This window comes from Rhinoraja longicauda, chromosome 3 (genome assembly GCF_053455715.1).
Source record: "Rhinoraja longicauda isolate Sanriku21f chromosome 3, sRhiLon1.1, whole genome shotgun sequence".
NCBI classification, from domain to species: Eukaryota; Metazoa; Chordata; class Chondrichthyes; order Rajiformes; family Arhynchobatidae; genus Rhinoraja; species Rhinoraja longicauda.
In genome coordinates, this window is record NC_135955.1 from 70,363,236 (window position 1) to 70,387,674 (window position 24,439).

Consider the following 24,439-nt stretch of genomic DNA (forward strand, 5'->3'; position numbering starts at 1 on the left):
CTAACTCCGCTATCCTTAAGAGCTCTATCCAGCTCTCTCTTGAAAGCATCCAACGAACTGGCCTCCACTGCCTTCTGAGGCAGAGAATTCCACACCTTCACCACCCTCTGACTGAAAAAGTTCTTCCTCATCTCCGTTCTAAATGGCCTACCCCTTATTCTTAAACTGTGGCCCCTTGTTCTGGACTCCCCCAACATTGGGAACATGTTATCTGCTTCTAATGTGTCCAATCCCCTAATTATCTTATATGTTTCAATAAGATCCCCCCTCATCCTTCTAAATTCCAGTGTATACAAGCCCAATCGCTCCAGCCTTTCAACATACGACAGTCCCGCCATTCCGGGAATTATCCTAGTGAACCTACGCTGCACGCCCTCCATAGCAAGAATATCCTTCCTCAAATTTGGAGACCAAAACTGCACACAGTACTCTCAGGGGGGTATGGGGAGAAGGCAGGAACGGGGTACTGATTGAGAATGATCAGCCATGATCACATTGAATGGCAGTGCTGGCTCGAAGGGCCGAATGGCCTCCTCCTGCACCTATTGTCTATTGTCTATAAATCATTTTGAGAAATAATGTGTAATAATAGACGTAATAAATACATCAAGAACTGTTGTAAATTGTTTGTCATTAGTTTTCTGCAAAGATATTTTTGTTTTGGTACTTACCAGATCTTTTGCATTAAGTGAGACTTCATCCCACCAGGGGGAGACAAAGTCATAGTCACACTTAAGAATCTTCCTATACATGTATTGATCACCCCTCTCATCGTAGAAAGGTTCAAACCCACATAACCTGTCAAAAGAAGAGAGCCAGATGACTGTTCTTCTGAATATTGCAAGCCTACACTAACCAGAGGACCATGATATTTTGATGCAGTTATATTCCATCATGTGCACTTTCACCTTTTGAGAAGGTCATTTGAGTATTAATTTGGGTCAAATCCATCTACACAAGTCCCACCAGGCTACGTCTGGCCCATATCCCTCTAATTTTTTCATGTCCATGTACCTGCCCAAATGTCTTTTAAATATAATTAGAGCATAATTAGAGTAACTGTCTCAACTACCTTCTCTGTCAGTTTGGTCCATATACCCACCACCCTTCGTGTGAAAAGGTTGTCCTTCACTCTAACAGGAACATGCATGCTGTGAACTCGTCATCACAATTTTTAAAGCACTTTTCAGACATTCCTTTGTCCATAAACAACCTTCTCCAATCAACTTTAGCACATTCCTTTTCAATACCATCAAAGTTGGCCTTGCATTCATTTAGAATTTTTCCTTGTGGGCCTGCCCTGTCTATATCCATAACAATTCTAAAGTTAATAAACCAGTGATAAGTGTGAGGTGCTGCATTTTGGTAGGACAAATCAAAATAGGACGTACAGGGTAAATGGTAGGGAATTGAGGAATGCAGTGGAACAGAGGGATCTGGGAATAACTGCATTGTTCCCTGAAGGTGGAATCTCATGTGGATAGGGTGGTGAAGAAGGCGTTTGGTATGCTTGCCTTTATAAATCAGAGCATCGAATATAGAAGTTGGGATGTAATGTTGAAATTGTACAGGGCATTGGTGAGGCCGAATCTGGAGTGTGGTGTGCAGTTCTGGTCGCCAAATTATAGGAAGGATGTCGACAAAATGGAGGGGGTACAGAGGAGATTTACTAGAATGTTGCCTGGGTTTCAGCACTTAAGCTACAGAGAGAGGTTGAACAGGTTGGGTCTTTATTCTTTGGAGCGTAGAAGGTTGAGGGGGGACTTGATAGAGGTTTTTAAAATTTTAAGAGGGACGGACAGAGTTGACGTGGGTAGGCTTTTCCCTTTGAGAGTGGGGAAGATTCCAACAAGGGGACATAACTTCAGAATTAAGGGACAAAAGTTTAGGGGTAACATGAGGGGTAACTTCTTTACTCAGAGGGTGGTGGCTGTGTGGAATGAGCTTCCGGTGGAAGTGGTGGAGGCAGGCTCGATTTTATTATTTAAGAGTAAATTGGATAGGTATATGGATGGGAGGGGATTGGAGGGTTATGGTCTGAGAGCAGGTAGATGAGACTAGGTCAGAGAAAGTGATCGGCGTGGACTGGTAGTGCCGAACGGGCCTGTTTCCGTGCTGTAATTGTTATATGGTTATATGGTGATCACTGGTTCCAAAGTGCTCACCCACGGACACTTCATCAACTTGCCCTTTCCAATTCAAGCTTTGCCCCCTCGTTTACAGCACCCTCTACATATTGCCTGAGGAAACTTTCCTGAACGTAACTGACAAATTCTACCCCATCTAAATCTTGTGCACTATGATAGTCCCAATTTATACTGGGAAAGATAAAATCCCCTACCATGGCAACCTTATCATCTTGCAGCTGGTTGCAATCAATCTGCTGGCATATTTGTCCTTCTAATTCCAGTTGACTACTTGGGGGCCTAGAGTAAACTCCCAACAAAGTGATCATCCCCTTTCTATTTCTCAGCTTCCTCATATTGCCTGAGGAAACTTTCCTGAACGTAACTGACAAATTCTACCCCATCAAAATCTTGTGCACTATGATAGTCCCAATTTATACTGGGAAAGATAAAATCCCCTACCATGGCAACCTTATCATCTTGCAGCTGCTGGCATATTTGTCCTTCTAATTCCAATTGACTACTTGGGGGCCTAGAGTAAACTCCTAACAAAGAGATCATCCCCTTTCTATTTCTCAGCTCCACCCATCAGAAATGTAATCTCAGACTACTGCTGTGACATTCTCCTTAATCAATAAAGCAACTCCCCCACTTCTATTTCTCCTGTAGCACCTGGAACATTATGCTGCCAGTCCTGTCCCTCTCTTAAACAGGTTTTTGTAATAGCTGCCACGTCCCAATCACACGTACCCGTTAGACCTCAAGTATTAAAATAAATACAATTCAACCCAGCAGTCCGTCCTCACTCCCTGCCTTTTCTGTCCACTGAACCTTCTTTCATCGCCTTCCATTCCAGCTTCTCACCTGCCTCAGACCTGCATTGGATCTAGCCCCCCAGCGAATCTAATTTAAACCCATGTTTAATGTTAATGGTGGATGTTCATGTTAAAGATTTATTTGGGTGTCTTGTTGCTCTTTAATGGTATGGCTGTATGGCAAATCAAATTCCTCGTATGTTGCAAAACATACTTGGCTAATAAATTACTATTATGATTTGTGTAGCACTAGCAGTTCTGAGTTTTTAGGGAGCAGCTGTTCTATATTTACTTGACTGATGTATAATTTCTTAAACACATTTGCCGTGTGTTGCAACCAATGCATTGCCACTAGGATCAAATTCCCCAAAAGTTGCCTATTCAGCATTAGTTAAAGGATATCACAATCACAATAAAACTTTATTAGCCAAGTATGTTTTGCAACATACGAGGAACTTCATTTGCCATACAGTCATAACAATAAAAAGCAACAGGACACACAAAATACATTTTAACATGAACATCCATCACAGTGACTCCTCCACATTCCTCACTGTGATGGAAGATGAAAAAAAGTTCAATCTCTCCCTTCTTTGTCCTCCTGGTAATTTACTATATTTACAAAAAGGAGAGACAAAATAATTGTTTTCAAGAGAGTTAGATTTAGCTCGTAGAGCTAAGGGAATCAAGGGATATGGGGAAAAAGCCAGAACTGGATACTGATTTTGGATGATCAGCCATGAACATATTGATTGGCGGTGCTGGCTCGATGGGCCGAATGGCCGACTCCTGCACCTATTTTCTATGTCTCTCTGTAATTGCACAAAAAATGTGCATGCGTCTTTTTAAATGGCAAACAGATTTGAATCCTCATTTTCTAGTCCCGGTTCTATTTCTTATGTTAAGTGCTGGCCAATGTCAATTCTCAATAAGTGAGAAGAAAATGAAAAAAAATGGATGTTGAAAATCTGAAATAATAATCATAATCATACTTTATTAGCCAAGTATGTTTTGCAATATACGAGGAAATAGAACAACATTCTATGTTTTCATTTGTAAATAGCGAGCATCCCTTGACATTCACCAATATCTTTGCAAATTCCACCTGGAAACTAGCCATTTATGTACTGTGTGAGTGTACTAATACTTATGTACTATTACAAAACGGGACGGCTATATTGCGGTAGATGATCCAGCTCCTCAGTCTCCAAGCTTTTCCAGCATTCACAAAGCACAAGCCAGAAGTGTGAAGGAATACACTCCTCTAATATTAAACTAGCCATGCCAGAAATACCCAACAGTCTATTGGTGAAAAGATGAAAAATATTCTCTCTTGCAGCAAAAAATCAATTTCAACAAATTTGATCACTACAAATACACATCCTCAATCATTTAAAAATATATAAAATGGTGAAATGAACCAGTACAGATATTGACTGATCACATTATTTTCAGCCCTCGTTGCCTGTCCTAATGCTCTTACATTTTGTTTCCACCAGTGGTTGCAGTGTGGCCGATTTCCAATGATATATGCTGCAGATGAAGATTGAAGCGAACTCGTTTAGAGGAATTTCTTTAGTTGGAGGCTGGTGAATCTGTGGAATTCATTGCCACTGATGACCGTGGAGGCCATCATTGAGTATTTTTAAAGCAGTTCTTGATTAGTAAGGGTATCAAAAGTATGGGAAGAAGGTAGGTGAATGGGGTTGAAGGGGAAAGATAGATTAACTGTAATTGAAGGAGTAGACTTGATGGGCCAAATGGCCTAATTCTGCTCCTACAACATTTGAGGTAATACCTTAAGACTTGATTTTGAACTGCACTGAATTGCAGGGTAGAAATTTGGCTGACAAGGGCACTGGAAGAAAGGCAGAAGAAAGGAGGAAGCATGCTATCTGCTTGAAACAGTAAAATTGATTCTTGGAGGCACTCACTGGAGTTTATGCCTCAGCATTGTTCATAATTTGTTTTAGGATAGCTGATGTGCCTTAATATTCTCATAGCACTCTGAAATCTGATAGCCAAAGCCATGATCTTGATAGACTAAGTTTGCGTGGCTGCAAGCTGAATTTACACGAGAACAATCTGAGCTTACATGACAGTAATCTGATTAATATTAATTTCTCAAGTTTTGAAAGGGAACTGGCGACCACTTCCATGCTGGAATGTATGACTCGAGGTCCTGCAAATGTGCACGGTTGGAGCTGGACCGCAGCTCATCCTACCTGGTTCCTTGTTATTTCATGTATTTTTTGGGGTGGTCCTGGCAAAGCACCAAACACTTTCATGTAAATGCCCATGTCCTCTTCTGCACACTGCCCCATTAAAGTCTTTGTCGGTCCTCTGTAAAATAATGCATGGATGAACTTGATCTCCTGGGAGTTGGCTTCTTGGTTACATTTACCCAGATTTACCTGAGGCTCTTCATGCTTAACATAAAGGCATAATAATTATGCCTTGCCTAGTCTGTCTGTCTTTTTTTTGTTCTTTTTAGTGTATTTAAAAAGTATGTGTTAATGTTCCCTGGTTTGTTTTATGTGGGGGGTGGGCAGGAGAATCGGGGGAAACTTTTTTTCAATCTCTTACCTTGCCGGAGATGCGATTGTTTTCTGGATCGTATCTCCGGTCGCTCTGTGGCCTAACATCATAGAGCTGGCGGCCTTGCTCAGGACTGACTTTGAGCCCCACTGCGGGGCCCTGGACTTGCCATCAGAGCGTGTAATCCCTTACCTGGGATCGACGCTCCAACCGCGACATGTGGACTTCAACATTGAGGAGCTCGCAGGCTCAGGTAGAGACCGATGTCGGGAAGCTCCAAAGAAAGCAGAAAGGTCCGACTAGCCCCGACCCGGGTCCGATCGCTCGGCGTAGGGGAGCTGAGATTTCTCCCCGATGCAGGAGCTTGATCGCCCCGATGAGGAAGACCTGACCACTGGCTATGGGAGTTAAGATCATCCCGTCAACGTAAGGCTCGAGGCCTCCGACCGCTGGAGGACAAAGAAGGGAAGAGATTGAACTTTTTTTCGCCTTCCGTCACAATGAGGACTGTGGTGGATGTTTATGTTAAAATGTATTATGTGTGTTCTGTTGCTTTTTATTGGTATGACTGTTTGGCAAATGAAATTCTTCGTATGTTGCAAAACATACTTGGCTAATTAATAAAGTATGATTATGATCATGATTATGTAATTAAAAGCAGGAATAGCCACCTAGCCTCTCAAAACTATTTAGCCATTTATTAAGATGATGGATTACCTTCTCCCACCACTGCTATTTTCCTGTATCCTTAGATTCCTTAAACATCTATAAATGTATTTATCTCAATCTCCCCACAGAGCTCCAGGTTAGAGAATCCCAAACATTCACTGTCCTCATAGACCTAAATAGCCTGCTCTTTATTCCGAGACAGGAACTCTGATTCTAGGTTTCTCAGCATAAACAGCCTCCCTGTCTCCAACCGGTCAAGCCTTGAAAAACATTTTGTAAGTTTAAATGGAATCACCTCTCATTCTTCTAAAATCTAGAGAATTAAGGCTCTAGTTTAATCAATCTCACTTACTGTCGCAAATTCATTGGAACAGGAACGAGCAGCAAACCTTCATTACACTCCCTCAATGGCAAGTGTATTCTTTTTTAGGAAGGAGAGCAAAAGTGTATACAAGATTTCATCTTTATTCCTGTTATTTAAATTCTCTTGTAGTAAAGGCCAGTGTACCACTTGCCTTCTTGCTTACTTGCTGTGCTCTATTTTAGCTTTCAGCAACTTTAGACACCTTGGTGCCTTTCAACACTCACATTTCTCAATGTTTCACTAAAAAAACACATTGTTTTCCTCTTTTGTGGATCATATGTTACCCCACATTTGCCATGTTGTTATACTCTCACTTAGTTTTTTCATATCACCTCGAAGGCTCTTTAAAGCTTCTGCCCTACTCACAATCCAACCTAGTTTTGTGTCCTTAACAAACTTGGAAATTTGACATTTGGTTTGGTCAAATCATTGATATCGATTATGAATAGCAGGAGCCTAAGTATTGATGCCTCTGATGTTTCACTAATCTCAGCCTGTAAAATTGAGAGAGCCCATTTTTCCCCAACAAATTTCTGTACATTAAGTACAAACACAGGATCAGTTTCTCTAGTCTCTGCATCATTCTATTGAATGAATTGTTGGGAGTCGCAACTCTTTTCATTTGGTGCTACTGGTGAAAATTATATGCCATCCTTTCCTGCAGGAGACAGTTTAATTTAATCTTTTGTCACGTGTACTGAGGTACAATAGCTTTTGTTGTGTACAAACCAGTCAGCGGAAAGACAATACATACACAGAAACATGTTTTTAAGTATCTTGCAAAATATATGAGATATGTGCAGCATGTTGAAGCTACGAAATGCACGTGGTGATCCGCTCTCCGGTGAACCTTCACCGGCAGCTTCTGCCTCCAGTCCCCACCGCCTAAGAGCATGCTGCGGGCTGGATAAAATCTCGTGGTCCGGATGTGGCCCGCGGGCCATAGCTTGGAGATCCCTGGCTTAGGCTAATGATGCGTTAAGGAGACTGCATTGCGTAAAGCAGTTTGCAGTTACTGTAAATTGGGGTTTGATTTTGTATACACTGATCATGACCACATGTACAAAGTCTTCTTATCACAGCCACATCACAAGATTAGATATTGTTCAGCCAGAGCTGAATACACTTCGGCATCTTCATTGAGGGCAGCGAGATCGGCAACTGTGCATTGGTTTGAACCAAAGCTATTGAACCACTTGCATATTTGCAATCACATCATGTGGTTTGATTGTTTGGATTAGTTTCAATGGCATCTCCTCCCATTGTTTCTATGACCCTGATGGAAAAGGGACCTCTTTGATTCTCGCTATCTCCTCTACCAACACCACCAGGCCCTCATTGGATCATATCTATGCACATGATTAATCAAAACTTTGATTCAAAGATCTGTAAAATTTGTTAAATTAAGGAGGAGATTTAATCAAACTAAATTCTCCTTTTGTTTGATTTAGGTCCCAGAGTTCTTTATTTTCCTGAACTTCAATAGTGGATGAATTTCAGGTTATTTCCATATTCAATTAGCAGAATAAAGGAAAGAATGGAAAAACAAAAGCCCTATTACTATATTTCTGGAATCTTACAATATGTAGGCGATGACTCCCACTGACCATATGTCCACCTCTGGTCCATAGGCATTGCCTTGTAAGATTTCTGGGGCTGGGACAAAAAGAAAGAAAGGTTAGGTACTTTAAAAAAAGTCAACTACAGAGTATATCATCTTAAACTTTGCAAAAACTTTGAAAGGGTGATACAAGATTGTAAGAACACTGGCATCTCTATGTGCTCATCCAATTTTCCCAGTTTGGAAACATTATCATGTTCATTCTTTGTCATTCTGTTGGAATTGTACATTTCTCTCAGCGGCAGAAGGGAAGAGACTTGACAAGCTGGTCAGGAAGGCCAGCTCTGTCCTGGGTTGCCCCTCGACTCAGTGCAGGCGGTGGGAGAGAGGAGGATGATGGCAACATCGCTGCTGGACAACGACTCCCACCCCGTGCAGGACACTGTCACTGCACTGAGTAGCTCCTTCAGTGACAGACTCCTTCACCCCAAGTGCGTGAAGGAGAGATATAGGAGGTCCTTCCCACTGCTGTGAGACTGCACAACCAGCACTGCTCCCAGCAGACGAGTCAACAGTAACAGCTAAGGAATACAATTTATCCTTGTCTTTACTTTTATTGATAACTAGACCGTTGGGCCCGTCCTCGTAGGGTTTCCATTGTAACCTGGGGAAATCGCGTTTTTCCTTTAAAATAAATTGTGTTAAAAAAAAAAGAATCTCAATGGGGGGGGTGGTGAGGATGGGGGGTGGTGAGGATGGGGGGTGGTGAGGGGAGGGGGTGGTGAGGAGGGGGGAATGGGGTGGGGGAGGGGAAAGGGGAGAGGGAGCCACTGACACCATCCTGCCAGCGGCCATCTTCTTTCTCCTTCACTGTGGTGCCGTGCTCCTCCAGGGGAGGGGGAGTGCAATTAAAGGCGGTACAGGGAAGGGGAGACGGTGTGACCGAGGAGCCTTGCACCCAAAGCCTCTCCTGTATTGGTGTAGCACCCTCAACCCCCTACTCAATCCCCATTATCCCCCCCTCCCTACCCCCAACTGTCACATCTTCCATGCCCCCCACTTTTCCCCTTCTCCCCCACCCCACTCTCTCATCCCCCCACCACCATTCTCACTGTCCCCACCCCCACTGTCCCCCTTCCCCCCTACCCCCAATCTCTTCCCACCACCACCACCCTTCCCACCACACCCCCTCTCCTCCCCCTCCTTTCACTCTCACTGTCCCCTTCCCCCACCCACCTTTCCCCCCTTCCCACCCCCCCACTTCCCTGACCCCCTTCCCTCCCACCCCCACTCTTCCCCCCACCACAACCCCCTCCCCTGCTGTCCCCCTCCCCAGTCCCACTCTCCCTCCCACCCCTACTCTCTGCTCCTCCCAACCTCCCCCGACCCCTACACTCCCCTCTTCCCTGGCCCCCCTTCCCCCCACCACCACTCTCTCATCCCCCCACTACCACCCCCCCTGCTGTCCCCTTCCACCCCTCCCTGCTGTCCCCTTTCCCCCACCCCTCCCCCTCCCCACCCGCACTCTGCCCTCCTCTCCAGTTCCACTCTCCCTCCCACCCCCACTCTCTCCCACCCCCCATTCCCCACCACCCCCCTTTCCCCCACTCTCTCCTCTCCCCACCCCCACATTCTCTCCTCCCTTTCCCCCACTCTCCCTCTCCCCCACCCCCCTTTCTCCCACTCTCCCTCTCCCCCACCCCCCTTTCACCCACTCTCCCCCCACCCCCACATTCTCTCCTCCCCAGCCCCACTGTCACTGTACTCCACCCCCTCTCTCCTTCACCCCTCCTCACCCACCCCCCGCCTCCTCCTCTCTTTCAACCCCCCACCCCCTCTCTCTTCCCCCCACTACCAGCCCCCTCCCCGGCTGTCCGCCTCCCCAGTCCGACTCCCTCCCACCCCCACTCTCTGCTCTTCCCAACCTCCCCCTCCCCCCACTCTCCCCCTTCCCTGACCCCCACTGTCCCCCTTCCCCCAACACCACTCACCCCCCTACCACCACCCGTCCCCCCACCACCACCCCCCTCCCCTCATCCATGCTGTCCCTTTCTCCCCACACATGCTGTCCCCTTCTGCCCACCCACTCTGCCCTCCTCCCAAGTCCCACTTTCTTCCCCCACCCCCCTTTCCCCACAACCCCCCTTTCCCCCATTCTCTCCTCCCCCAGCCCCTCACTCTCCCCCACCCCCCCTTTCCCAACCACCCCCTTTTCCACCACTCTCTCCTCCCCGAGCCCCACTCTCACTCTCCTCCACCCCCGCTCCTCTCCTCCCACCACCTTCACACCCCCTCCTACTCCCACGCTCCCTCCACCAACCCCCACTCTCACTGTCCCCCTCCCGCGCTCTCCCCTCTTACCATCTTCCCCACCCCCACTGTCCCCCTTCCCCCCACCACGAACCCCTTCGACCCACACACCCTCTCTCCTCCTCCCCCTCCCCCTTTCACTAATACTGTCCTCTTCCCCCACCCACATTCCCCCTTTCCCTCCCTCCCCCACTCTTCCCTGACCCCACTGACCCCCTTCCCCCACCACCACCCCCCTCCCCCGCTGTCCCCCTCCCCAGCTTCACTCTCCCTCCCACCCCCACTCTCTACTCCTCCCACCCTCCCCACTTCCCTGACCCCCACTGTCCCCTTCCCACCCACCCCCACTCTCTCTTACCCCCACCACCAGCCCCCCTGTCCCCCTCCCTCCTCCACCCCTCCCCCGCACCTCTCCTCCCCACCCTCACCCCCCTCCTACCCGCACCCTTCCCTCCACACTCGCCCCAACCCCATTCTCACTGTCCCCCTCCCCCCACTCTCCCCTCTTCCCCACACCCATGGTCCCCTCTTCCCCACCCCCACTCAGACGCACAGCACTTGGAAAAAATATGTTTAGAAATTAAAGTTTTAAACTTTAAAATGTCTCTAACTTAAAAAATATACGACTAATTTAAATAAAAGTTGTTATAAACAGTCGCCAGGACAGTGGTGATTAAGGTGGCGCTGAAATTGTGGCGCTGGGGTTGGCCGTTTTGGCTGCAGGTCCACTTGTCTCTCAGAGAGATATACATACATACCAATATATTTATATATATCTGCATGAGTTGTGGGGGGAGGGGGGGCAGCGCGAGCTCATCTCACAGGGGCATTGTGACGTCACACGCTGAAGGCCTTCAATAAATCGGTTAGAATTTAAATGTTTTAACTTTAAAACCTCTGTAACTTAAAAAATATACGACCAAATTAAATGAAAATATCATTTCTCACCAGCCGGGAGAGTGGTGATTAAGGCGCTGTAAAAATTGTAGCGCCACGGTTTACCGTTTTGGCGTATCACATTGTGCATACATACGTACATATATACGAATTTATATATATATATATATATATATATATATATATATATATATATATATATTCACAAGATCTGAGTTTTAGTAGTATAATAATAGATGAATGATCTCTTGCTATCCACTTTGCAGCTGTATCACTGTAAATTTCCCCGGTGTGGGACGAATAAAGGAATATATTATTAATAACATCATCATGTCTTCATTACAACTGCATAAATTGAAAACTAAAGCTAACACTTTTGCTGGGCAGCGAGAAATAAATGAAGTATTTCTAGTGGCCCTAGAAAAATTGGGGAAATAAATGAAGCTTATCAGCACCACTCACATCTTATTTTATCTTAGAATTTTATTTTTTCTTTATTTGCTCATGCAGTGTGCCATCACCTGCTAAACCTAACTGCTCCAAAACAGAGTGGCTTGCTAGGCTATTTCAAAGGGCAATTATGCATCAAGTAAGAACTCAAATGGGCAATTAGAAGGGCCAAAAGGGGCCACAAACTGGCTTGTGCGAGTCAGATTAAAGAAATTCTCAAAGCTTTTTATGGTACATTAAAAACAATAGAAGGTAGGACTGCTCAAGGATAAAGGAGAGAATTTGTGCTTTGGAGACAGAGGATGTAGGAAAGCTACTAAACAAGTTCATTACATTGTTTTTCACCTCAGGGAAAGACATGGAGGGCAGCGAGATCAGCGTGGGGCATACAAATATGCAAGTGCAATTTGAAATCAAGACAGAGGAGGTGTTGAAGCACTTGACGAGCATTAAGGTGGATCATTCCCTAAGGCCTGATGGAATATATCCTAGGTTATTAAGAGAGGCAAGAGGGGAAATTGCAGGAGCCTTAGCCAAGATCTTTGCATCTTCTCTAGCCAGAGATAGAAACATAGAAACAGAGAAAATAGACAATAGGTGCAGGAGTAGGCCATTCGGCCCTTCGAGCCAGCACCGCCATTCACCGTGATCATGGCTGATCATGCACAATCAGTACCCCGTTCCTGCCTTCTCCCCATATCCCTTGACTCTGCTATCATTAAGAGCTCTATCTAACTATCTCTTGAAAGCATCCAGAGAATTGGCCTCCACTGCCTTCTGAGGCAGAGAATTCCACAGCTTCACAACTCTGAGTGAAAAGATTTTCCTCATCTCCGTTCTAAATGGCCTACCCCTTATTCTTAAACTGTAGCCCCTGGTTCGGGACTCCCCCAACATCGGGAACATGTTTCCTGCCTCTAGCGTGTCCAATCCCTACATAATCTTATATGTTTCAACTTCCTCACAGTCCACACTGCCACCCAGCTTTGTGTCATCTGCAAATTTGCTAATGTTACTTTTAATCCCTTTATCCAAGTCATTAATGTATATTGTAAATAGCTGCAGTCCCAGCACCGAGCCTTGCCCACTAGTCACTGCCTGCCATTCTGAAAGGGACCCATTTATCCCTATTCTTTGTTTCCTGTCTGCCAACCAATTTTCTATCCATGTCAGTACCCTACCCGCAATACCATGTGCTCTAATTTTGCCCACTAATCTCCTATGTGGGACTACATCCACTGGCTCTCCACTGTCCATTTTCCTAGTTACATCCTCAAAAAATTCCAGAAGATTAGTCAAGCATGATTTCCCCTTCGTAAATCCATGCTGACTCGGAACGATCCTGTTACTGCTATCCAAATGCTCCGCAATATCTTCATTTATAATTGACTCCAGCATCTTCCCCACCACCGATGTCACACTAACTGGTCTATAATTTCCTGTTTTCTCTCTCCCTCCTATCTTAAAAAGTGGGATAACATTAGGTACCCTCCAATCCACAAACATTGGAAAATGATCACCAATGCGTCCACGATTTCAAGAGCCACCTCCTTAAGTACCCTGGGATGCAGACCATCATGCCCTTGGGATTTATCATCCTTCAGTCCCATCAGTCTACCCAACACCATTTCCTTCAGTTAGATAATAGACAATAGGTTCAGGATTAGGCCATTCGGCCCTTCGAGCCAGCACCGCCATTCAATGTGATGATGGCTGATCATTCCCAATCAGTACCCCGTTCCTGCCTTCGCCCCATACCCCCTGACTGGATAGCACGCAATAAAAAAGCTTTTCACTGTACCTCGGAACACGTGACAATAAACTAAACTATTCCTGGGCTTAAGTAGACCCTTTAACCCTGAGTTCAAGGATTATTCTGATCACTTACAGACTTACAGAACTTCTTGCCAACTAACAACACGCCAATTTAAAACACAAACCTCTGGCACCTTCTATTGCTGCATGAGTATATTTGTTCTGTATAACAGATGTAATGCATGTGTAACAGTTTCAGCTATGATCTCATGAGCAGGAATAAAGTCTTCCAATTCTCTGCCTTGATCCAACAAACATCTGTTAGACAAGTTGGAAAAGCAGACAGATGCAATGAATTACACAAATCAAAATGCTGCAAAAGTTTCAAATTCAATTTATGCTGACTTTTTGTTTCCTGTTAGTCAGCAATCTTTCATCCAGGCCAATATGTCATCTCCCATATCATGACCTTTATTTCTGCAATAACTTTAACGTGACCTTTTATGAAATGCCTTGGGGAAAAGTAATCTAGTTCAATCATTTCCTCACAAAAAATTCCAAAACATTAATCAAGCATGAGCTCCTATCCAAAAACAATGTTGATTTTGCTTTATCACCATGAATTTTTCAGTGTCATGCTATGATGTCTCAAAAAATATCTCATAACGTTTTCTCTTTGACATGTCAAGTTAACCAGCTTTCTGTCTTCCTCCATTTTTGCAGGAAGCAGCTGCATTCACTATTGTCCAATCTAATGGTACTTCCCCCAATCCTATGAATATTGAAAATGAAAATTAAAGATGACAAAGGTAATGGGAAAGTTTACAGTTAATGGCAAGACACATAGCAGCATTAATATACAGAGGGAACTTGGGGTCCAAATCCATAGAACATAGAACCGTACAGCACAGGAGCGGGCCTACAATGTCCGTCTGAACATGATGCCAAGGCCAAGCCTTATTTACCTGCACTTAATCTATAATCCTCCATTCCCTACTTATCCATGTGCCTATTCAAAAGTTTCTTAAATGCCGCTATTATATCTGCCCCCACCACTGCCACCTGGCAGCACATTCCAAGTGCCCACCACCCTGTTTAAAAAAAAACTTCCCCAGTACATCTCCTTTAAACTTTGCCCTTCTCACCTCAAAGCTATGCCCGACAGTGTTTGTTTTTTTCCCATCCTACGAAAAAGGTTCTGGCTGTCTACACTATCTATGCTTCTCATTATTTTATATACTTCTATCAGTTCTCTCCTCCACCTCCAGAATTTCAAAGAAAATAATCCAAGTCTGTCTGACTTCTCCCTGAGTCATTACCCCTTAATCCAGGCATCGTTTTACCCAGATGCTGTCTGTCCCACTGAGTTACTCCAGCATTTTGTCTCTATCATTTTAGTAAACCTCCTCTGAACCCTTTCCAAAGCCATGTGGTATTGTTGCAACTAGAACTGGTTGCAATACACCAAGTGCAACCTAACCAAAATCCTATAAAGCTGCATCATGACTTCCTGATTTTTATATTCAATGCCCCAATTTATGAAGGCAAGCATACCATATTCCTTCTTTTCCACTCTCTCTACTTGTGTTGCCACCTTAGCGGAGTCATGAACTTGGACCCTATTACCCCTCTGTACATCAACACTGTTAAGGATCTTTGTATATTTTAATTGTATATTTTCCCTTTACATTCAACCTTCCAAAGTACAACACCTCACTCTTGATCCAATTAAACTCCATCTGCCATTTTTCCGGCCATTTCTGTAGCTGATCTATATCGCACCGTATAATTTGATAGCTTTCCTCACAGTTCACGACCCCAGCATTTTGGTATCATCCTACTAACCAACCGGTTACATTTCAATTCATTTTTATATATCGCAAACAAAGGTCCGAGCATAGATCCGTGCAGATCGCCATTGGTCACAGACCTCCATCTTGAATTTTGTCTTTCATCAAAACCCTCTGCTATCAGTAAGCTCTGAAAGTGGCAACACTAGTAGATAGAGTTTACTCTTCTACTTTACTGGTAGAAGACGTTTACCGGTACAATGTCTGGATTTTGGCATCAAGGTATTAGAAATAAGGAGCGATTGAACAGATTTGATTGTTTTCTCTGGAATGCTGGAGGTTGAGGAGAGACTCAACAAGGGATACTACAGCCATAACAGAAACATGCCTGAGAGAAGTGCATGGCTGGCAGCTTAATGTTCCACAGCATAGATGAAGATGGAGAGATCATGGAAGCTAAGAAACTGAAGCATTCGAATTGTGATGTCTTGGACCATATACAAATTACCAAAGAAAAGTTACTGGTGGTTTTAAAGCACATCAAGGTGGATAAATCGCCAGAGCCTGAGCAAGTACTTCCTCAAACTTTGTGAGACATTCGGGAAGAAATTGCAGAGATATTTGGCAGAATATTAGTCCAACAATAGCAATAATTTCTCCCTGCCCTTTATGTGTTAGTGGTTCTAACTTGCAGTCCAGCTCAATGATTCCATTGGTGTGAATAATTGGGATAGTCTCGCAATCCACAAGTTCCCACATACTGTAAACCAGACATATAATCTTCATTGCAAGAATTCAGATTGGCCTATTAGAGTCCTACAGCACAGCAATAGGCCCTTCGGCCTAACTTGTCCATGCCGTATAAGGTGCCCCATCTACACCCAGACCCCCTGCCGCATTTGGCGGATATTTTTTATTTATTTATTTTTTATTTATTTATTTTTTTAAATTTTATTTCGAACATGTTAAAAGACATCAATTAAAAAACAAAATAAACAAAAAAACAGAAGAAATACAAGGAATTTCATCCATTACTTAACATGTGCGAAAAGGAGTAGGAAGAAGTGTGAACTTATTTAATCCTACCCCCATTCCCTAATCAATATTTATCAAGTATCAGATATTAATACAAAAATACTCATACACCCTTATATGTTCATATAGATATACTTATTTAAATAATGATGTGTTATTATATGTAGACCCCTGGTGACTGTTAATCCCCCTCCTCACTGTACCTAGAAAAAATCATGTGTTTATATTTGTTTTTAAACTGGATCATGTTTGAACATTGTTTTAATTCCGCATTCATTCTGTTCCATAGCTTTACTCCACTGATTGATATAGAAAATCTTTTCATTGTTGTTCGAGTATTGCGAATCTTGAAATTTAATGTTCCCCTTAAATTATACCCCCCCTCTCTTTCATAAAACATTTCCTGTAAGTTACTTGGTAGCAAATTGTTTCTCACTTTGTACATGAATTGAGCTGTTTGATATTCCACAATGTCATAAAATTTGATTATTTTAGACTTTATAAATAATGAGTTGGTGTGTTCACAAAAAAAGACATTATGAATTATTCTAATGGCTCTTTTTTGCAGTATGAATAGTGGTTGTAGTGAACTTATATATGTACTTCCCCACACCTCTATACAGTAACTTAAATATGGTGAAATTAGTGAACAGAACAGAATGCGAAGTGATTTGTTATCTAAGAAATGTTTTGCTTTGGCCAGAACTGAAATGCTTCTAGATACTTTACTGTGGATATGTTTAATGTGAGATTTCCAGCAAATTTTTTCATCTATTATCACCCCAAGGAATTTAGTTTCATTTACTCTTTCTATGTTAACACCCTCTATCTGTACCTGTGCTTGATTGTTTATTTTACTGTTCCCAAATATCATAATTTTTGTTTTGCTCAAGTTTAGTGATAATTTGTTAATGTCAAACCATTTTTTAATTTTGCAAAATTCTGAGGTGATACTGTCCAAAAGTTGCTGTAAATTTTCACCAGAACCAAGAATGTTAGTGTCATCAGCAAATAGGATGAATTTCAATATTTTTGATAATTTACATATATCATTGATGTAGATGATGAAGAGTTTAGGACCCAACACTGACCCCTGGGGGACTCCACACACAATGTCCAAACATCCAGACTGATATTCTCCCATCTTCACGAATTGTTTCCTGTTCTTTAAATAACTTCTAACCCACTCTAAAGCCAACCCCCTAATCCCATATAGTTCCAATTTATTGATTAATATTTCATGATTTATTGTATCGAATGCTTTTTTTAGATCAATGAATACCCCAACAGCATATTTCTTTTTATCTATAGAATTTGTGATTTGTTCAATGAGTTCAGTTAAAGCTAGTGATGTTGACCGGTTACTTCTGAATCCATATTGACTATTAGAGAGTAAATTGTGCTTATCTATGAAATTGTCTAATCTGCTGACGAAAAGTTTTTCCAGAATTTTAGAGAACTGTGGGAGAAGAGAAACAGGTCTGTAATTTGTGAAGTGGTGTTTATCCCCAGTTTTATACAGCGGAATAACTTTAGCTATTTTCATATTATTGGGAAATTGACCGGTTTGTAATGATAAGTTAAAAATGTGTGTTAGTGGTTTAGAAATCCCATCAATTACCTTTTTTACTATTTTCATATCTGTCTCATTATAATCAGTGGATGTTTTATTCTTGCATTTATTAACAATATCTACAATCTCCATTTCTTCTACCGGTTTAAGAAACATTGTACTTGGATTCGTTTCTATAAGATTATCATTAGATGTCACCGGATCTGGGATTTTTTCTGCTAAATTAGGTCCAACACTTACAAAAAAATTATTAAATTTATTAACCACGTCATCCATGTTATTTATTGTCTTATCATTTTCTATAAAATACTGCGGGTAATTAATCTGTTTAGAGTTATTTCTAATTATGCTGTTTAATATATTCCATATACCCTTAATGTTGTGTTTATTGTTTTCTAATAGTTTATTATAATATTCTTTCTTACAATTTCTCATGATATTAGTTAACTTGTTTTTATATTTCTTATATTTATTTTCTGCTTCTATAGTTCTATGTTTAATGAATTCTCTGTATAGTGTGTTTTTCTTTTTGCAGGCATTTAGCAATCCTTTTGACATCCAATGATTATCTTTATACTTTATTTCTCTACAATATTGTTTCATTGGACAATTTTTATCATATAGTATTTGAAATATTCTTAAAAATTCATCATAAGCTTTATCAATATCATTTTCTTTATATATTAATTCCCAGTTTTGTGCAAGTAAATCATTTTTAAGTGCAACCATGGACTCTTCTGTCCTAACCCTTCGGTATTCTTGTTTATTGTCCTGCTTATTTTTTCCGTAGTTGCTGTTATAAACTGTAAAAACTGGAAGGTGGTCACTGATGTCATTTACTAATAATCCTCCTACTGTATTGTTATCTATATCATTAGTAAATATATTATCAATTAATGTAGCACAATGGGAAGTAATCCGACTGGGTCTGGTGATTTTGGGATATAGGCTGATACTGTACAATGTATTGATAAATTCCTCAGTCATTTTATGATTATTTGGATTTAGCAAATCAATATTGAAGTCGCCGCAGATAAACATAACTTTATGATTTGTTTTTGTAAAATGTTCCTCCATCCAGTCTTTAAATGTGTCTATATTAGACCCTGATGTTCTATATATACAACTTACAATTACATTTTTTTTCTTTCCCATACATATTTCTATTGTAACACATTCAAGTACATTATCTACCACAGTTGAGATTTCTTCCACCACCTTATAATTATAATTCATGTCTACATAAAGAGCAAACCACCACCATTTTTGTTTTTTCTGTTCATACAAATTAGTTCATATCCTTCAAGTTCAAAATCCATGCCCCTTACACTGTTGATCCAAGTTTCTGATATTGCAATTATGTTAAAGGGCTGTGCAAATTGATTTAAATAATCCTTGATGTCATGGAAATTAGCATACAGGCTTCTACTGTTGAAGTGGATTATTGAAATATTGTTTTTGGTTTTGAATGTGCTATTGTACTGTTCATCAGTATAATAGTGACAGTCGTTGTTAATGTTCAAGAAAAAATTGTTTTCTGGATCAATGTCATTTTCGATATCCTGTGGCTTATGATTAGTGTATAGATGAGTAGTTAACTCCAGATCATCCAGTTCAGCAATCCGTGTTAGCATGTGATTAGCTTCAGGATATGGGTGAGTTGTGTTTGTAGTCATATGCGAGTTTTGTGGTTCAGCATACCTGTTGTGGATTAGATGTCTCATGGTAGTTTTGGTGTGCTGGTACGTGGATGAATAATCAGTTTGTCATGGCGTAGAAAAGCGATATCCCCCCTCCCTCTGGCAGCTCTCAGCTTCGGCATCAGTTCTTTCCTCCTTCGTCTGACAGCGTCCGTGAAGTCCTCGTTAATGTATATTTTAGATCCTTTGAGAGACTTGGTGCGTTGTAGTATGGTTTCTCTGTCCTTATACCTTAGGAGTTTCACCATTATGGACCTCTAAACTTTCCTATCCATGTCCTTGTCTAAATGTCTTTAAAATGTTGTTATAGTACCAACCTCAACTATCTCCTCTGCAGCTCATTTCATATACCCACCACTCTTCGTGTGGAAAAAGTTGCCCTTTAGGTTCCTGTCCTATTTGTTTTTTACGATAGTCTTTCCTCAAGTCTTTGTTGCTTTTCAATTACTTTATTCAAAGAATATTTAATCACACTTAACGATCTGAAATAGTTAAACCATAAATTTTACATGACACGTTATAGTTTACCAATCCTAGTTTTAACTACTACTATTGTTTACCACTTCCATCCTAAAATATAAACACAGCAGCATTTGTTCCAATCTCAGAAATCCCCAGCTCACCAAAATCCTATGTTTCACAAACCGTGGAAGCAATATTTATTGATTTTTGGACTCCACTACTTATTCAAATCAATACTTTGCTACAATCAAATTACTACCCGACAGCTTGAATATGAAATTGGCTAAGAAAGAGGAGGGAAGAAAGCAGACGTCATGGCAGTTAGTCAAGCTGAGGAAAACATACTGTGGCTTTCTTGGAATTGATGCTGAAATAACTGATTTTCTTGAAAGACATTAACAATTTAGGCATGGGAACATTTGAATAGTTTGGAGTTAATGCTAAACTTTTAAGTGTGATGAATGAAAGATTTATCAAGATGGATTTGATGGACAAGATCAACAAGCTGTCGGAAAGGACCACCACATACCATATGAAAATTATTGCAGAGAAATGTGGTGATACTGTTTGGAAGGAGAAACAAAAAGTCAAAATACAAATGTTACAATTCTAAAGGGGGTAAAGGAAAGGAGACATCCCAGAGCAGCAGGACAGGTTAGAATGCAGTTAAAACCGTGTATAGAATACTGACCTTTATAAATAGTATCTTAAGAGAATAGAAAAACAGACATCATTTCGGTCTTCTACGAAACACTGCTTTGGTCATAACTGGAAAGTTTTGTCTAATTCCAAGGAATGCATTTTGGAAAGATGTAAAGATTTATGAGGGAACAGAAACAGTTTGTTCGAATGATACAAGGGTTTATTATGGATAGACAAAAATGCCTGCTTTGCCAGTGGGATCCATGTTTTGTCACTGAGTTTTATAGAAATATTTAAAATTAGAAAGGTTTGGTCAAGATGAAAATGTACAGCTTTCATTGTTTAAAACTCCCATCTGTAGAGGTTATACAAATGTTTCTCTGTGAACATATAGGTGGTCTATAAATTTTTACTTGCACATGGCAATGGAAATGGTAGTATAGTAACTGAGTTACTGGACTATTAGCTAGGGATCTGAACTACTGATGCACTGAACTTAAATTTCGCCATAGTAGCTGGGATTTAGCAAATTAAAAAGTAACAATAATCCTGTAATCATGACTCCCTGGATTGTCATTAAAAACCTAGCTAGCTCACCAATGTCCTTCAGGAAAGGTAATTTGTTGTCTGATCTCTATACGACGCTAAAATTACTGCCTGCTAAGTTAAGAGCTAATCAGGAATACAACATAAATGCTGCATAAATTTCTGTAAAATTGATTAAATTCTCATGTATTATAATTTGGTGTTGCAGGCCAAAAATCTTTGTTGGAGTTGAATTAATATAAATGCTTCTATTCACTGGATAGACAAAGAATTTCTCAAAATGTATATTAAATATTAAAACCTACCACAGTATCCTGGTGTCCCACAAAGAGTCTTCATGGACACCTGTCCATCAACGATTTTAGAAAGTCCAAAGTCAGCTTGAATAAAAAGTATGCATTATTCAGATGATGTTTATTGAGATATTAATAATGCACTTTCGAAATTAGTAACTTTATGAAAAATATTATTTTGAAAAATTATCAAGTAGTGGCTGCCAGTGCTTAAAACATTTGTCATTTCTACAGAGTATTTAAGATATTGCAAGCAGCCGCTGAAATGTAAAGCTGCTGACTTTAGAACATCGACAAACATCATGTTCCTTTAGGTACATCGTCAAATATTTTAATGAGAGTAGCTCTTCGAATAAGTCTTGTCTCTTAAGTAAAACATGGCACAAATTAATTGAAAAGAGCTATCAGATATTCACTATTACATCCATGATTTAAATTTAACACAACTGCAAGTCAATGGTTCAATTTTTATGAAAGCATCAATAGGAAACTGGAAAGATTTCAAAATAGCTTCAGCCCAGCACATGACCTTGAATTTTAGGCACCTCAAATTCAATCAGGCACCCTTGTTATCACCCTGCCAGTAGATTGGGGGGAGGGGGGGGGGGGGGTGGAGAGATAGTGGGGAAATTGATTGGGAGAGTGGAAGAGAGTATGTTAGACAATAGACAATAGATGCAGGAGTAGGCCATTCGGCCCTTCGAGCCAGCACCGCCATTCAATGTGAGAAAGGATGCGAGAGTGAGAGCATACTGTATATGAGCCCAGCTCAGAACTAAGTGAAATACTTTCCCCTCCATTCCTGCCCTCTGTGTGCTCACATCTCTTAATCTCTTCTACCGATTAAATCTCCCTTTCAACCCCTCTCCATCCACCATCTCTCCTCTCTCTCCCTCACATACAATCTCAGATCTGACACGGCTCATTTATTTGACACTGCTCTTCTCTTTGCGTTGCACACTTATTTTTCCTTGCAGTATCTCACCCAGAACAACTATTCTTATTGTGCAAACATTGCAATGAGTGTAACCAGGTTATTTGATAATGTACCAGATTGTTAATCACAGAGTTCCCAAAACTGATAATTAGAGTAAATAAATATATAAAATTAAATTTGCAGACATCATTGTATCAATTTATCAACATACAAAAACTCAATCTTCAGATTACAATGTAATCTACAAAAATTGACATTCTTAATCATGTTAATCATTTACTTGAACCGCACAACTGTGAATGTTCCCTTTCATTGTATAGCAAAGGAGATTGTCTTTATGCTTTGGGCTACCAAAACATTTAGTTGGTTCTATGATTATTTCCATTTGAAGTTGTTTCTTTTTCTGTAATTATTTAATCAAATTGTTTCAACTAGTGTTGATTCAGAACTACACAATCACTTCCAGTTAATGGAAATACCAATTTAAAAAAAATCCAAATGGAGGTTGTGAAGTCCTCAATTTCCTTGCCTTTTTTAAAATCTAAATTGGTTCCACTTATAGATCTGAGAAACATTTAACAATTTAAAAGTGTGATGAATATTTCACATTTTTTTGAAGGGCTATTCAAAGTGTTCCTCAAGCAAGCATTGTATTTTGCCATGTAGGTCCTTTGAAGCTTCGAAAGTAAATTATTTGCAAGTAGGAAAAGTAGCAAAACATTGTTGATATAAAAATATCTTGATGTTAAACATCATCTATAGAAGACGCATTTATAGAACACACCTATTTTTAATAATGCATTTGGAGTTCGAGAAGCGTAGAGAAGGTTTTCAGGTTTGAGATCACGATGAACAATTCCATTTTCGTGCAGATACTTGACAATAAAATTAGAACAAAAATTTAAAAACTGCAGTTGTTATGAAGTCAAGATATGAAGTCAGCTACAATTAAATTGTTTTATATTTAATCGACTAATTGACATGATGCAGAATAAATTATGTGCAATGCCTTTACATAGGTAAACAAGGATGATCAACAACATGCAATTATCATTCCAATCTACTTTTATGAAATTGTATGAAAATCTTTCCAAATATATTAATTTTATGAGAATGTTTTGCAAAAATACAAGATCACTAATATACTGTAAATACTAACTTCAGAACTACATTCTTTTAGATTCACAAAGTAGATTTAGGGATCTTTTTGGGAACAGTGGATAGTGGGTGCATGTATAGAGAAAAACTGGAATAAATTAGTTATACACCATAGAGCCACTATAAAAACAGAGTAATAATTCTCGTGAAGGTCTTTCTTCCTCTATTTGACCTGTAAAGGATTAATATTCTGACAAGAATGGGAAAATGCTCATCCTACTGTTACAATTATGGACAGCAAGACAACAGTTGATCACATTCATGATAGGTGGTGGGTATATAAAATGAGCTGTCAGAGAAAGTGGCAGAACCTTCTTTTACAAACTTTGACTTTTACAACATTTAAAAACCTTTTGGCAGATACATTGTACAAGGTTTAGAGAAATATGGGCCAAATGAAATGAGTGTTGATAGATATCTTGGTTGGCATGGATGAGTTGGGCCAAAGGGCCAGTTTCTGTTCTGTATATCTCCGTGAATCTATGAGCTCTCGATCGCCTCCCTACCCCACTACCCTCCAACTCAGCATAGCTCTGATGCTTCTCTCACCTTGAAACAGAAGGCTCAAATGCCCCCCCCCCCCTCCCCCAATTACCACAACGCAAGTACACATGTTCTGATGTCTTGACCTAAACCACTGGACAAGCCTTATTGGAATTACAATCACAGCATCCTGGTCCTGCTTCTCCAGATCATAGGCTCGGGATCATATGGGATTTTCCCCAATGGAACATGCAACTGAAGTTTGCAGCAAATGTCTAATGAACAAATAATGTGTGTCTCACTGAACCATCCACCTTTTTGGTTCACTGGAATTT

General features: G+C 40.9%; 1 pseudogene across 1 annotated transcript in view; it reads right to left on the reverse strand.

The window, feature by feature from the left end:
* The window catches only part of LOC144592079 (calcium/calmodulin-dependent protein kinase type IV-like), a 70,894-nt pseudogene that overhangs the window by 9,187 nt on the left and 37,268 nt on the right, over positions 1 to 24,439 (reverse strand). Inside the window, exons 6-9 of the transcript XR_013547066.1 lie at positions 23,248 to 23,338; positions 21,539 to 21,613; positions 8,093 to 8,168; positions 672 to 798 (exon numbers count right to left, since the gene is read on the reverse strand). The product of XR_013547066.1 is annotated as a calcium/calmodulin-dependent protein kinase type IV-like (transcript). The remainder of the gene's footprint in view (positions 1 to 671; positions 799 to 8,092; positions 8,169 to 21,538; positions 21,614 to 23,247; positions 23,339 to 24,439) is intronic.